The sequence below is a fragment of the Triticum dicoccoides genome, chromosome 5A, assembly GCF_002162155.2.
Source record: "Triticum dicoccoides isolate Atlit2015 ecotype Zavitan chromosome 5A, WEW_v2.0, whole genome shotgun sequence".
Taxonomy (NCBI): domain Eukaryota; kingdom Viridiplantae; phylum Streptophyta; class Magnoliopsida; order Poales; family Poaceae; genus Triticum; species Triticum dicoccoides.
The window spans coordinates 599,063,464-599,074,899 of record NC_041388.1 but is presented as its reverse complement, the minus strand read 5'-3'; positions in this window follow the sequence as shown (position 1 = coordinate 599,074,899).

The window sequence follows — 11,436 nt, the reverse complement described above, 5'->3', positions numbered from 1 at the left end:
CCGCTGGGGAGGCGTGTGTGGTGGTGGTACTCCCTCCGTTTTTATTTACTCTGCATTATAAATTTGACTGAAGTCAAACTTCGTAAAATTTGATCAAATTTATAAAAAACAATATACCTAGTTATCATAAACAATCTATATGACGTGAAAGTACATTTAATATTAAATCTAGTGGTATTAATTTGTTATTGTATATGTTTATATTTTTGTCTATAACATTGTCAAAGTTTACAAAGCTTGACATTGACCAAAACTAATACGTGGAGTAAATAAAAAACGGAGGGAGTAAATTGTACCGCGCCATGGTTTCCTCCAGCACGCCTTACGCATGAAGTGGTTCGATGAGGCCCGGAGGAAATAGGTGGACTCCTTCGTGAAAAAAAAAGCAGTGTGGGAGTTAAGGTGAATGATGACATAAATCATTATTTTCAGACGCATAAAGGCTTAAGAGAGGGTGACCCTATGTCTCCTGTTCTATTCAACATAGTTGCGAATATGTTGGCAGTTCTTAGCAGTCATGCTAAAGAAAATGTCCAAGTAGGAGGACTAGTTCCACATCTTTGTGGATGGAGGAGTGTCCATACTACAATATGCGGATGCCACAATTATTTTCGTGGAACATGTTCTCGCAAAAGCTAGAAATATGACGTTAGTGCTCTTTTCATTTGAACAATTGTCGAGACTAAAAATTAACTTTAAAAAGAGCGAATTGTTCTGTTTTGGGATAGCCAAAGAGGAACAAGACGCTTAAGGACAATTATTCAGATGTGAAATGGGTTCCCTACCGTCCAGTTACCTAGGGATACCAATTCATCATCACAAATTATCCAATAAGGAGTGAAAATGCATTGATGGTCGATTTGAATAAAAGGCTAAGTTGCTTGAAAGGCAAAGTTGTGTCTTATGGGGCCGACTTGTGTTAATAAACTCAATTTTGACTAGTTTACCGATGTTCCTTTTTTGTTTCTTTGAAATACCTATAGGGGTACAGAAAAGACTTGACTTTTATTCTTCTCGCTTTTTCTGGCAAAGTGATGAAGTTAAGACGGTATATAGATTGGCCAGATGGAACATAATTTGCAGACCAAAGACCAGGGCCGGTTAGGGATCAAGAATTTAGGAGTTAAAAATAGATGCCTACTTAGCAAATTAAATGGCTATTTCGGCTGTGTGTTGACATGGAGGGAACATGGGTACAATTTTTGGGTAATAAGTACCTACAATCTAAGACATTGACCCATGTTACTGCTAGACCTAATGATTTTCCATTCTGGAAGGGGTTAATGAGGATATATAAACCTTTTTTCAAAGGGTGAAATTGATTATTGGTGACGGCACCACGACTAGATTCTGGGAAGATGCATGGCTAGGAGAGACGCCTCCAGCCTTGCAATGTCTCATGTTATATAATATTGTACAACGTAAGGAAGCTTATGTTGCTATAGTATTACAAACGGTCCCCCTCAATATCCAATTCAGTAAGTCTTTGGTAGGGGAACGTTGGAACTCTTAGCTACACTTGGTGTGTAGGTTGATGAACATTCAACTCTCGAACCAACCTGATGCCATTCATTGAAAATTATCTAGGAACAGTAGTTTCTCAATAAAATTTATGTATTTGGATCTAATTGATTTGGGGCCAATCTCGAGATCACTTCATATCTGGAAGATTAAAGTTCGGCTGAGGATTAAAATTTTCACATGGTTTGTCAATAAAGAAGTGATCTTAACCAAGGACAACTTGTTAAAACGAAGATGTGTGGGTAGTTCTCGATGTTGTTTTTGCGACCATGAGGTATACAACACCTATTTCTCGATTGTCCGCTAGCCAAACTACTTTGTCGGACGATTTATATAGCCTTCAATATTACTCCTTCCACTAGCATCAACACATTATTTGGAACTTGGCTAAATGGTGTGGAATCAAATATTGTGAGACATATTCAGATATGGATATGTGCACTATTTTTTGTTGTATGGAGCTACAGAAATGATATGATCTTTATGCGATTATTTTACCAACTTTTGCAAGTTATCTACACAGTCACTGCTTGGATCCATACATAGTCGGTACTCACCCTGCAGAATCCAGGGAGCTTCTGGTAACTGGGTTTAACCGGTGAGAGATAGTAGCACGGGCTATCTTTAACCGATTTGGATGGCGAGCTAATAATAGGCTAGGTGTTTAGTCACTGTGGCCTTTTTTTTGCTGGATATGACATCTTATACTTTTCCTTTTTGCTTTATTTAGGCTCCTTTCGGTGTCGTTCTCAAACTTTGTGTTTGTATTTTCACTCAATAAAATGACTGCATGCATCATGCTAATGCAGAGGCCGAGGACTCTCCTCCTTTAAAAGAAATGGATTTACCGATCCTTGCTCTGACAAGAATTAGCTCTTGCTTTCCACACGCTTAGCTTGTTCGTGTACGTGCTATATATTTTCTTTTAAAGAAAATATATTAATACTGCGAAGATGTTAATACACCCAATCTCTACACTAACAAAATGTCACAAAAACATTTAGGATGCACGCAACCTAAAAATAAGACAAAAAAGAAAAGTAAAAAAGAACAGAGACCTTGCCACAATGATCAACTTCTGTCAGCTGCAATACATAAATCACCACCAAACGCAACACTAGAAAATCATAAAAAGTCTCCAGAAGCGACATTTTCAAAAAGAAAACAGTGCACAAGTAATGTCATCGCCCAATCCAAAATCATAGGTTTTCACCCTGGAGAAAGACCGCACTCTCAAAACAATACCTTCAGTAAGGCAATTGCTAGACACTATCAATGAAGGCCGGACCTTAGATTTTCACCCTGAAAGTCGCTCGGCACCCAAAGAGCACCATAAAAAATGAAATCCTTCAATACTGCCGACCCCATTTGTCATTGCTGCTTCTGAAATTTATGAAACACCTGGGTGACTCTATCACCTCCAAAGCCCTCTCCGCCTTATCGATCCTTCGACCTCAACCATCATGACTCTCTCCGCCGCTGTTTGTGCCATGAAAATCAAGATACCGACATGTTACATAGTGTCAACAACTAGCAGATCAAGCTTCACGCCGCGCCTTCATGAAACCGCGTAGGCTGACATGGGCGCACGCGACCGAATTCTATTCGATCCAGATATTTTTGGGCAAAATCTCCGACAGTAGTTCCATAACACGTAGACACCCAGATCGAGAACCGATCTTGTGGATCGTTGCAGTGATGCAATAAGAGCACAAGACCGCCACCACACCACTGCCTCCATCCATGCCGACGCCATCGACGCCATGGCGGAGGACACCGGCCCGCGCTGCCCACAGCCCGAGCACCACCACCGCCAGATACACGGGCAAGCCACCAGATCCACGGTGGTCAGCCCCGGCACCGCCCCGACCAACACCGGAGCAAGGAGGAGGGGAAGGCGCTGCCACCCTGCCCGCGAGGCACGACCACCGCATAGGAGGCCAGATCCGCACAGATCCGATCCCCTAGGGACGGGCAGTAGCCAGCGCCGTGTGAGCCAGCACCAGCGACCCCAGGCCGAGAAGCCGCAGGTCGCTGACGCCTGAGATGCGAGAGGTACGACGCTGCTCCGGTCCGATCAGAGCCGCCCTCCGCCCGACGCCGCGCCGCCAGGAGATCCCCTTTTCGTGAAAGACGCCTCCCACCGCAGAAGGGGCCGTCGTCGCCTACTCCACACGAGCTTTGCCCTCGGGACGCGCCGGCGATGAGGAGGAGGCAGTCGGAGATCGAGGCGATTTGATCGCTGCCCGAGTCGCCCCTGGAAGGGAGTGACGCAAGGGCCTTTCAGTCTGCGTACGTCTCATATTAATCCAATCTAATGGTTGATGTAGAGGGCATTTTAGTGGGGTCTCATCCAGTTCAATTTTTTTTCAATTAATATGTGGTCTCGTTTTCTTCCTCCCTGCGATGACCGCCCATGACACCAATCACGTCCATCTTCCCGCCCCCGTATCATCGTCCTGCTCCGCTGCTTCCCAGTCACTCGCCTCCACCATGGTCCCGTGGATAGTCGCTCGTCCCAAGTATAGCCGCAGATGCACGCCCCACCGTCGCTTGCTTGTCACTGTATCATCTTTGCATGCTCTCAGGCCATTGTGATAGTTGAGCCGCCGCGAAAGTGGACCCTACCAGCTCGGGGATGGGCAAAGCTAATCACTGATGGCTCTTTCTCTTGGGGAATCAATCAGGTGTAAAAAAAAAATGAAACTCCATGGGCACTAGCACCCACGGATTTATTGATATAGAAGAAGCATCCCTCATGAGAATTCCAAAAATTCGTCCCCGACGTGGATCGAACTCTGGTCGTTAGGTTTACAATCATGCGCCCCCAACCACTGGGCTATGCCCACGTCCTCTCAATCAGGTGTAATAATGGTTCTCCGAGATGATTCTAGGGCAATCATGTCGTCAAGAGGTTTCCTGCAGAGAGGAGATACGTGCATGTATGGAAGGAATCTCACTTGCATTGTAATGGTGTGAAGTCTTTTTATTTAGGCTTGCAATGGTGTGAAATGTGAGCGATCATTGAGTTCGATGCCTTGGAGGCGGTGAAGATGGCCCATAATGGTGACCATGATAGGTCTATCTATTCCTCTTTAGTGCTTGAGATCAAGTCGCTAATGGCCTCTTGTCAAACTTGTATTATCATGTTAGCCATAGTCAGAATACAGTTAATAATTCTTGAGTAAACTAGAACAATGTCCGTGGGTTGCAACGGGATATAAATCTTCTAGTACGTTGACTTGTGATTTACCTGTCTATAATAATGCGATTGTGTAAATAAATGATCATCAAATTCTACTCATGAATTACCTTATATTTTGATCCGAAGTTTGATAAGTAAATTAAAGTGGAACTTGTTCAGAAGGTAAGTAAATTAAGTTAATTTATTATCATACAAGGAAGGTTGGACGAAGGGATAGTGAAAAAAAAGATGAAATGAGAACTTTAAGTTCTTTTTAAGTACCCCCTCCGTTCTTAATTTTTTTTAGATATTTCAATAAGAACTACATACAGATGTATATAGACGTATTTTAGAGTATAGATTCACTTATTTTTCTCTGTTTGTAGTCTGCATTGGTATCTCTAAATAGACTTATATTTAGGAACGGAGGGAGTAGTAGAGATTATGCCCGTATGGAGGGTAGCAATATTGTTTGGCTTAGATCTGGTCCTCCCATCTTATTGGATGTAGTGGATTCGAATTTTTTGTTGATCGGTAACGTATGCATATTTTCGTTTGATCGGGAATGGATCTATTTTTTCTTTCATGATGACAAATATGATGTTCTGGTCTGCTTCAATGCTGGGGAGTGAATATTTTGTTGGATGTAGTAGTTTTTTTTTTCATGATGACTACTATGATTATGGTAAGATGCCCAGTACGTAAAAAAGAAGAAACTGTCCTCGAGCCACTCCCGCGACCACCCAGGCGACCCACGGCCAAAACCGCCGGCGGCCATTCCGGCGCCGTCGACCAACAACCCCCTCCCTGCCGCGCTGCCACTCCATCACCCCACTCCACCGCTGCAATCCAGGCTCCTCTGGGGCTTTCCCCTGTTGCTGTAGCGCCGGTCTCGGCGGATCTGGATCTGAATCGCACCTGGGAGACGCCCCCTCCGCCGCCGCTGGGGAGGCCTTCGACGGCCGCCAGCGAGGTGGAGCTGGTACTGGAGACGCCGCCGGGCCAGCTGTGCGGTGGCTGCGCGGCGCCGCTGAGTGGTAGGCTCGCCTGCTTCAGTGCTGGGGCGGGCGCTGCCCGCGGCGAGTCTGCCCATTCTCCTGCGCCGACCGGGGAGAGGACTGCCCCCTGGCAGCTCGTCCAGTCCCGTGGCCATCGCCGCCTGGCTGCCACGCCCCCTCCGCCTTACCCGCCCATCAGGCCGCGCACCGGCATCCCGGACTGGCTGCTTAACCGGTGCTTTCACTGCCTCCTACCTCGACACCGGGCTCGCCACTGCAAGAACCCCATAACCTGCCGCCGTTGTTTCCTCTCTGGTCACAGCGCTAGGGAGTGCACCAACAGGCCAACTCCTCACCGCCGTCCTGGATTCTGCTCCGGGCGGTCCCGGCCCGCCGTTCGTGCCCCTATCGGACCCTTGGGGTGCCGCCTGCCCCCTACCCGCGCCTCCACGACTCCACCGCCACCTCCCCCGCCCCCACCTGGCTGTGCGATGGCTTGGAACGGCGACTACGGGTCGCGTCCCGCCGTGATGTCTGCGGTGCTCCACGTGCCCCCTGTCGTGCAACAAGAGGCACTTGTGCTGGCCTCCAACACTCTCGTTGCGTGGTTCGACGGGGAGATGCGGGCCACGAAGGAAGTAATCGACGCCGCGTTCAGCAAGCTCGCTGGGTGGCTCCACGCCGAGTGCGAGCGCATCTGCCACCCTGCCGCGACGCCTAGGGACGACCGGGATGATGACGACGATCGCCGCCGTCGCGAAGACCGTGGCCGTCGGGGACGGGACGACTCCAGGAGCATCAGGGGATGGGGCGTCGGGGTGCGCCGTAGCCCATCATGCGCGCCCAGGGACGGTGCGCGCGACCAGGACCATGGCCGCGACCAAGGCGGCCGCGACGGCCATCGTCGCCGTGGCGGGCGCGGCATGGAGCTGCGGGACGCTGTGCCGCAGTTGCTGCTTCGCGGTTCTGGCTCGAGCAATGCGGCGGCAACCCATGAGGTGGAACAGCATGTGCTGGCTCCTGTGCCTGCGGCTGCTATCCTGGCTGCTGCCGGCGCGCGGGGGCGCAGTCCAGTGCGTCTGCGCTCTCCCAGGGCTGGGCGCCGTCGGTCCATGGAGGGCCTCAACCTGCACGCCTCGCCACCGCTCTCTCCAACCTCGGTGCTGAGCACAACCAGGGCATCTTCGTTCGTGCTTGCCTCGGGTTGCCCGGACCTGATCGACTTCTGCTCTCCAAACGTCATGCTGCGCCCGCTCAACACGCCCTCTCCGTCGAGGCCGCCTGGCTTCGAGGCGTCTCCCACGCCTCCTCTGCTCTGCTCTGGACCACCTCGACGCACTCCCTCGCCGTCGCGTGTCAGACAAACCGCCGCTGCCCAAAAGATCCTGGAGGAGCTGCAAGAGCTCTTTGTGCCTGCCCAAGAGCCTCTGCTGCCTTCCCCTCCGCCCGTAAGACCGTCGGCTCGCCGCAAGACTCTTGCGGGGATGGTCATCTACAACAAAGGAGGCGGCATCTCGCTCAGGCGCTCTAGTGCGCGGCTAAGGGCAAGTGGGCAGGCTCCGATGGCAAAGAGGGCCGAGGCCCTCGTTTGCCGTAGCCTGGGCATTGTCCAGAATGGTGAGGACATCACCATGCAAGCTATGGACAACTTCGCCAAGAAATTCAAAGATCGTCTCCCTGACGACGTGATTGGAGCTATGAGGGCTCTTTTCAAGATTGATGACGACCGTATCTATCCGGCTGAGGCTGGGCTCATCGCGCATGGTGGCTCCACAGCGCTCGATCACGTTGACGAGGCTACTGCCTGATGTCCGCTGCTATCTTTGGGCTTCAATTTCTTATGTCAGGGATAAAAACAAGGAGCGTTGATGGAGCTTGCCTCCAGGTTGCATCTGTCTGTTTGTTCGGCCTACTCGGCAAGTCCTTTGGTGCTGCATTAATGTTCGCTGCTAGTTTAGCTGCTACAGCAAGAGTTTTAACTTGCTGCTGGTTAGCTGAGGTTGTTCAGCCATGTACTTGTTGTTGCATAACTTTGGCCGTCGTGCCGTGTACTACGGAATATGTGTGTCAAAATGAGTGAACAACCAGTCAACTTTCTCAGTTGGAATGTTAGAGGGCTTAATTACCCGAATCGACGCGCAACCGTCAACGAAACCATATCCGCATCCTCCTGCCATATTGTTTGTTTGCAAGAAATAAAGCTGGAGCTCGTCGATCAGTTCACTGCCTCGTCCCTCGGAGGGTCCAGGCTTAGGAATTTCGCACAAAGGCCGGCCAGCGGCACGAGAGGAGGGATACTTATGCTTTGGGATGATCGGGTCGTCGACGTCACTGACATCACTGCCACCACCTACTGCCTTTCGGCTATGGTCCAAGTCAGGGCCTCCTGCTCCCGGTTCAAAATTACGTCCGTCTACGGGCCGACCCTCTCGTCCCTCAAAGAGGCCTTCTTCACCGACCTCACAAGCCAAAAACCGCCTAGTGGGGAGCCATGGCTGGCTCTGGGTGATTTTAACCAGATTTACCGCACTCGAGATAAGAACAAGCGCAACGTCAATAGGAGGAGGATAAATCATTTCCGCGCCACGCTCCACGAGTGTGATCTCAAGGAGATCCACCTCCAGAACAGGCGGTTCACTTGGATCAACGAGAGAAATAACCCAACCCTGTGCAAGCTCGATTCCTTCTTCTGTAACGCCGAGTGGGACATGCAGTTCAGTACACACATCCTGCATGCTCTATCCTCTTCGCTCTCGAACCATTGCCCCCTTCTTCTCGCGGACGACAGGAGGCCTCGCAGGCCTCGCTCATTCAAATTTGAGAATTTTTGGACTTCTCTTCCGGGGTTTAGCGATGTGGTTGCCAATGCTTGGAATGAGCACACTCAGCACTCCGACCCCTTCCGGATATTACACCACAAGCTACAACACACTGGTGCCAGGCTCTTGAGATGGAGTAAGGGCCTATTCTCGAAGGCCAAGATCATGCATCATGCCGCCTTGCTAGTAATTCTTCATCTTGACATGGCTCAAGACTCGAGGCGCCTCTCTGTTGAGGAGTTGGAGCTTCGCTCTAGGCTCAAGCGGAGAGTCATTGCCTTGGCGGTTCTAGAGAGGGCGAGAAAAAAACAATGTGCAAGGATTTCCAATCTCAAAGACGGGGATGCGAACACCAAATTTTCCCACTGCTGGGTGAACGCTAGAAGACGCAAGAACCACATTCACCGTATCAAGCACAACGGTGGATGGGTCACTGAGCACTCTCAAAAGGAGGCTATTGTCCACGACTATTTCTCCTCGACCATGGGAAAAGGCTCCACAGCGACCACAGACTTCAACTGGGAGGGGTTGGACATTGAGGCTCGTGATGATTTGGGCAACCTCGCAGACCCTTTCTCCGAGGAGGAGGTGCGTGAGGCCATCAACCAAATGCCTGGTGACAAGGCGCCCGGCCCGGATGGCTTCACTGGGCTTTTCTTCAAGAACTATTGGGCCATCATCAAGCATGATACTATGAGGGCCATCTCTTGCTTCGGAAACCTCCGCACGGCCAATCTTCATTGGGTCAACTCCGCCAACATTATCCTTCTCCCAAAGAAGGATGGGGCTGAAGAAATCTCCGACTACCGTCCGATTAGCCTGATTCATGCTATCCCCAAGATCATTGCAAAGGTCCTCGCCATCCGTCTTAGCCACCACATGCTCCACCTTGTCTCCAGTGCGCAGAGTGATTTCATCAAGACAAGAAGCATCCATGACAATTTCATGTATGTGAGGAACCTTGCGCGGAGGCTCCACAAGTGCAAAACACCTTCGCTTCTCTTCAAGTTGGACATTCGGAAGGCGTTTGATTCAGTCAAGTGGGAGTATATCATCGACCTCCTTCGTCGCAGGGGGTTCCCGAGCATTTTTTGAGATTGGAACACAGCCCTACTTTGCTCCTCTTCCTCGCAGATTCTTCTTAACTGCGTCACTGGCAACCCCATCTTCCATGGCCAGGGTTTCCGGCAGGGGGACCCTCTATCCCCCTTGTTATTTGTGATTGCGATCGACCCACTCCAAAGAATTCTCGAGACGACGGCTACTCGAGGGCTATTTCATAAAATCCACGGCCGTGGGGTTCTTTTACGAACCTCGCTTTATGCAGACGATGCGGCGGTCTTCATGGCACCTATCAAGCGTGATATTGACCACCTCTCCAACATCCTTCATCTTTTTGGCTATGTCACCGGTCTAGCCACCAACTTTCTCAAGAGCTCGGTCGTCCCGATTCGATGTGGGCACATCAACCTGCCTGGCATCCTTCAAAACCTTCCGGCGGCGCGCGGATCCTTCCCCATGAAATACTTAGGCCTTCCGCTCTCTGTGTGGCGGCTCAGGAAGGTGGACTTTCAATTCCTGGAGGATAAGGCGGCGGCAAAGCTAGTCCCTTGGGATGGGCAAAACATCACGGCTATGGGATGTGAACTAGATTGCCTAATCTAGTAAACCCTTTGGGTGTTGGTCACATGGCGATGTGAACTATGGGTGTTAATCACATGATGATGTGAACTATCGATGTTAATCACATGATGATGTGATCTAGATTATTGACTCTAGTGCAAGTGGGAGACTGAAGGAAATATGCCCTAGAGGTAATAATAAAGTTATTATTTATTTCCTTATATCATGATAAATGTTTATTATTCATGCTAGAATTGTATTAACCGGAAACATAATACATGTGTGAATACATAGACAAACAGAGTGTCACTAGTATGCCTCTACTTGACTAGCTCGTTAATCAAAGATGGTTATGTTTCCTAACCATGGACAAAGAGTTGTTATTTGATTAACGGGATCACATCATTAGTTGAATGATCTGATTGACATGACCCATTCCATTAGCTTAGCACCCGATCGTCTAGTATGTTGCTATTGCTTTCTTCATGACTTATACATGTTCCTATGTCTATGAGATTATGCAACTTCCGTTTGCCGGAGGAACACTTTGTGTGCTACCAAACGTCACAACGTAACTGGGTGATTATAAATCAGCTCTACAGGTGTCTCCAAAGGTACATGTTGGGTTGGCGTATTTCGAGATTATGATTTGTCACTCCGAATGTCGGAGAGGTATCTCTGGGCCCTCTCGGTAATGCACATCACATAAGCCGTGCAAGCATTGCAACTAATGAGTTAGTTGCGAGATGATGTATTACGGAACGAGTAAAGAGACTTGCCGGTAACGAGATTGAACTAGGTATTGAGATACCGACGACCGAATCTCGGGCAAGTAACATACCGATGACAAAGGGAACAACGTATGTTGTTATGCAGTCTGACCGATAAAGATCTTCGTAGAATATGTAGGAGCCAATATGAGCATCCAGGTTCCGCTATTGGTTATTGACCGGAGACATGTCTCGGTCATGTCTACATTGTTCTCGAACCGTAGGGTCCGCACGCTTAAGGTTTCGATGACAGTTATATTATGAGTTTATGAGTTTTGATGTACCGAAGGAGTTCGGAGTCCCGGATGAGATCGGGGACATGACGAGGAGTCTCGAAATGGTCGAGACGTAAAGATCGATATATTGGACGACTATATTCGGACATCGGAAAGGTTCCGAGTGGTTCGGGTATTTTTCGGAGTACCGGAGAGTTACGGGAATTCGCCGGGAGAAGTATTGGGCCTTATTGGGCCATACGGGAAAGAGAGAGGGGCTGCCTAGGGCAGGCCCCCCCCCCCCCC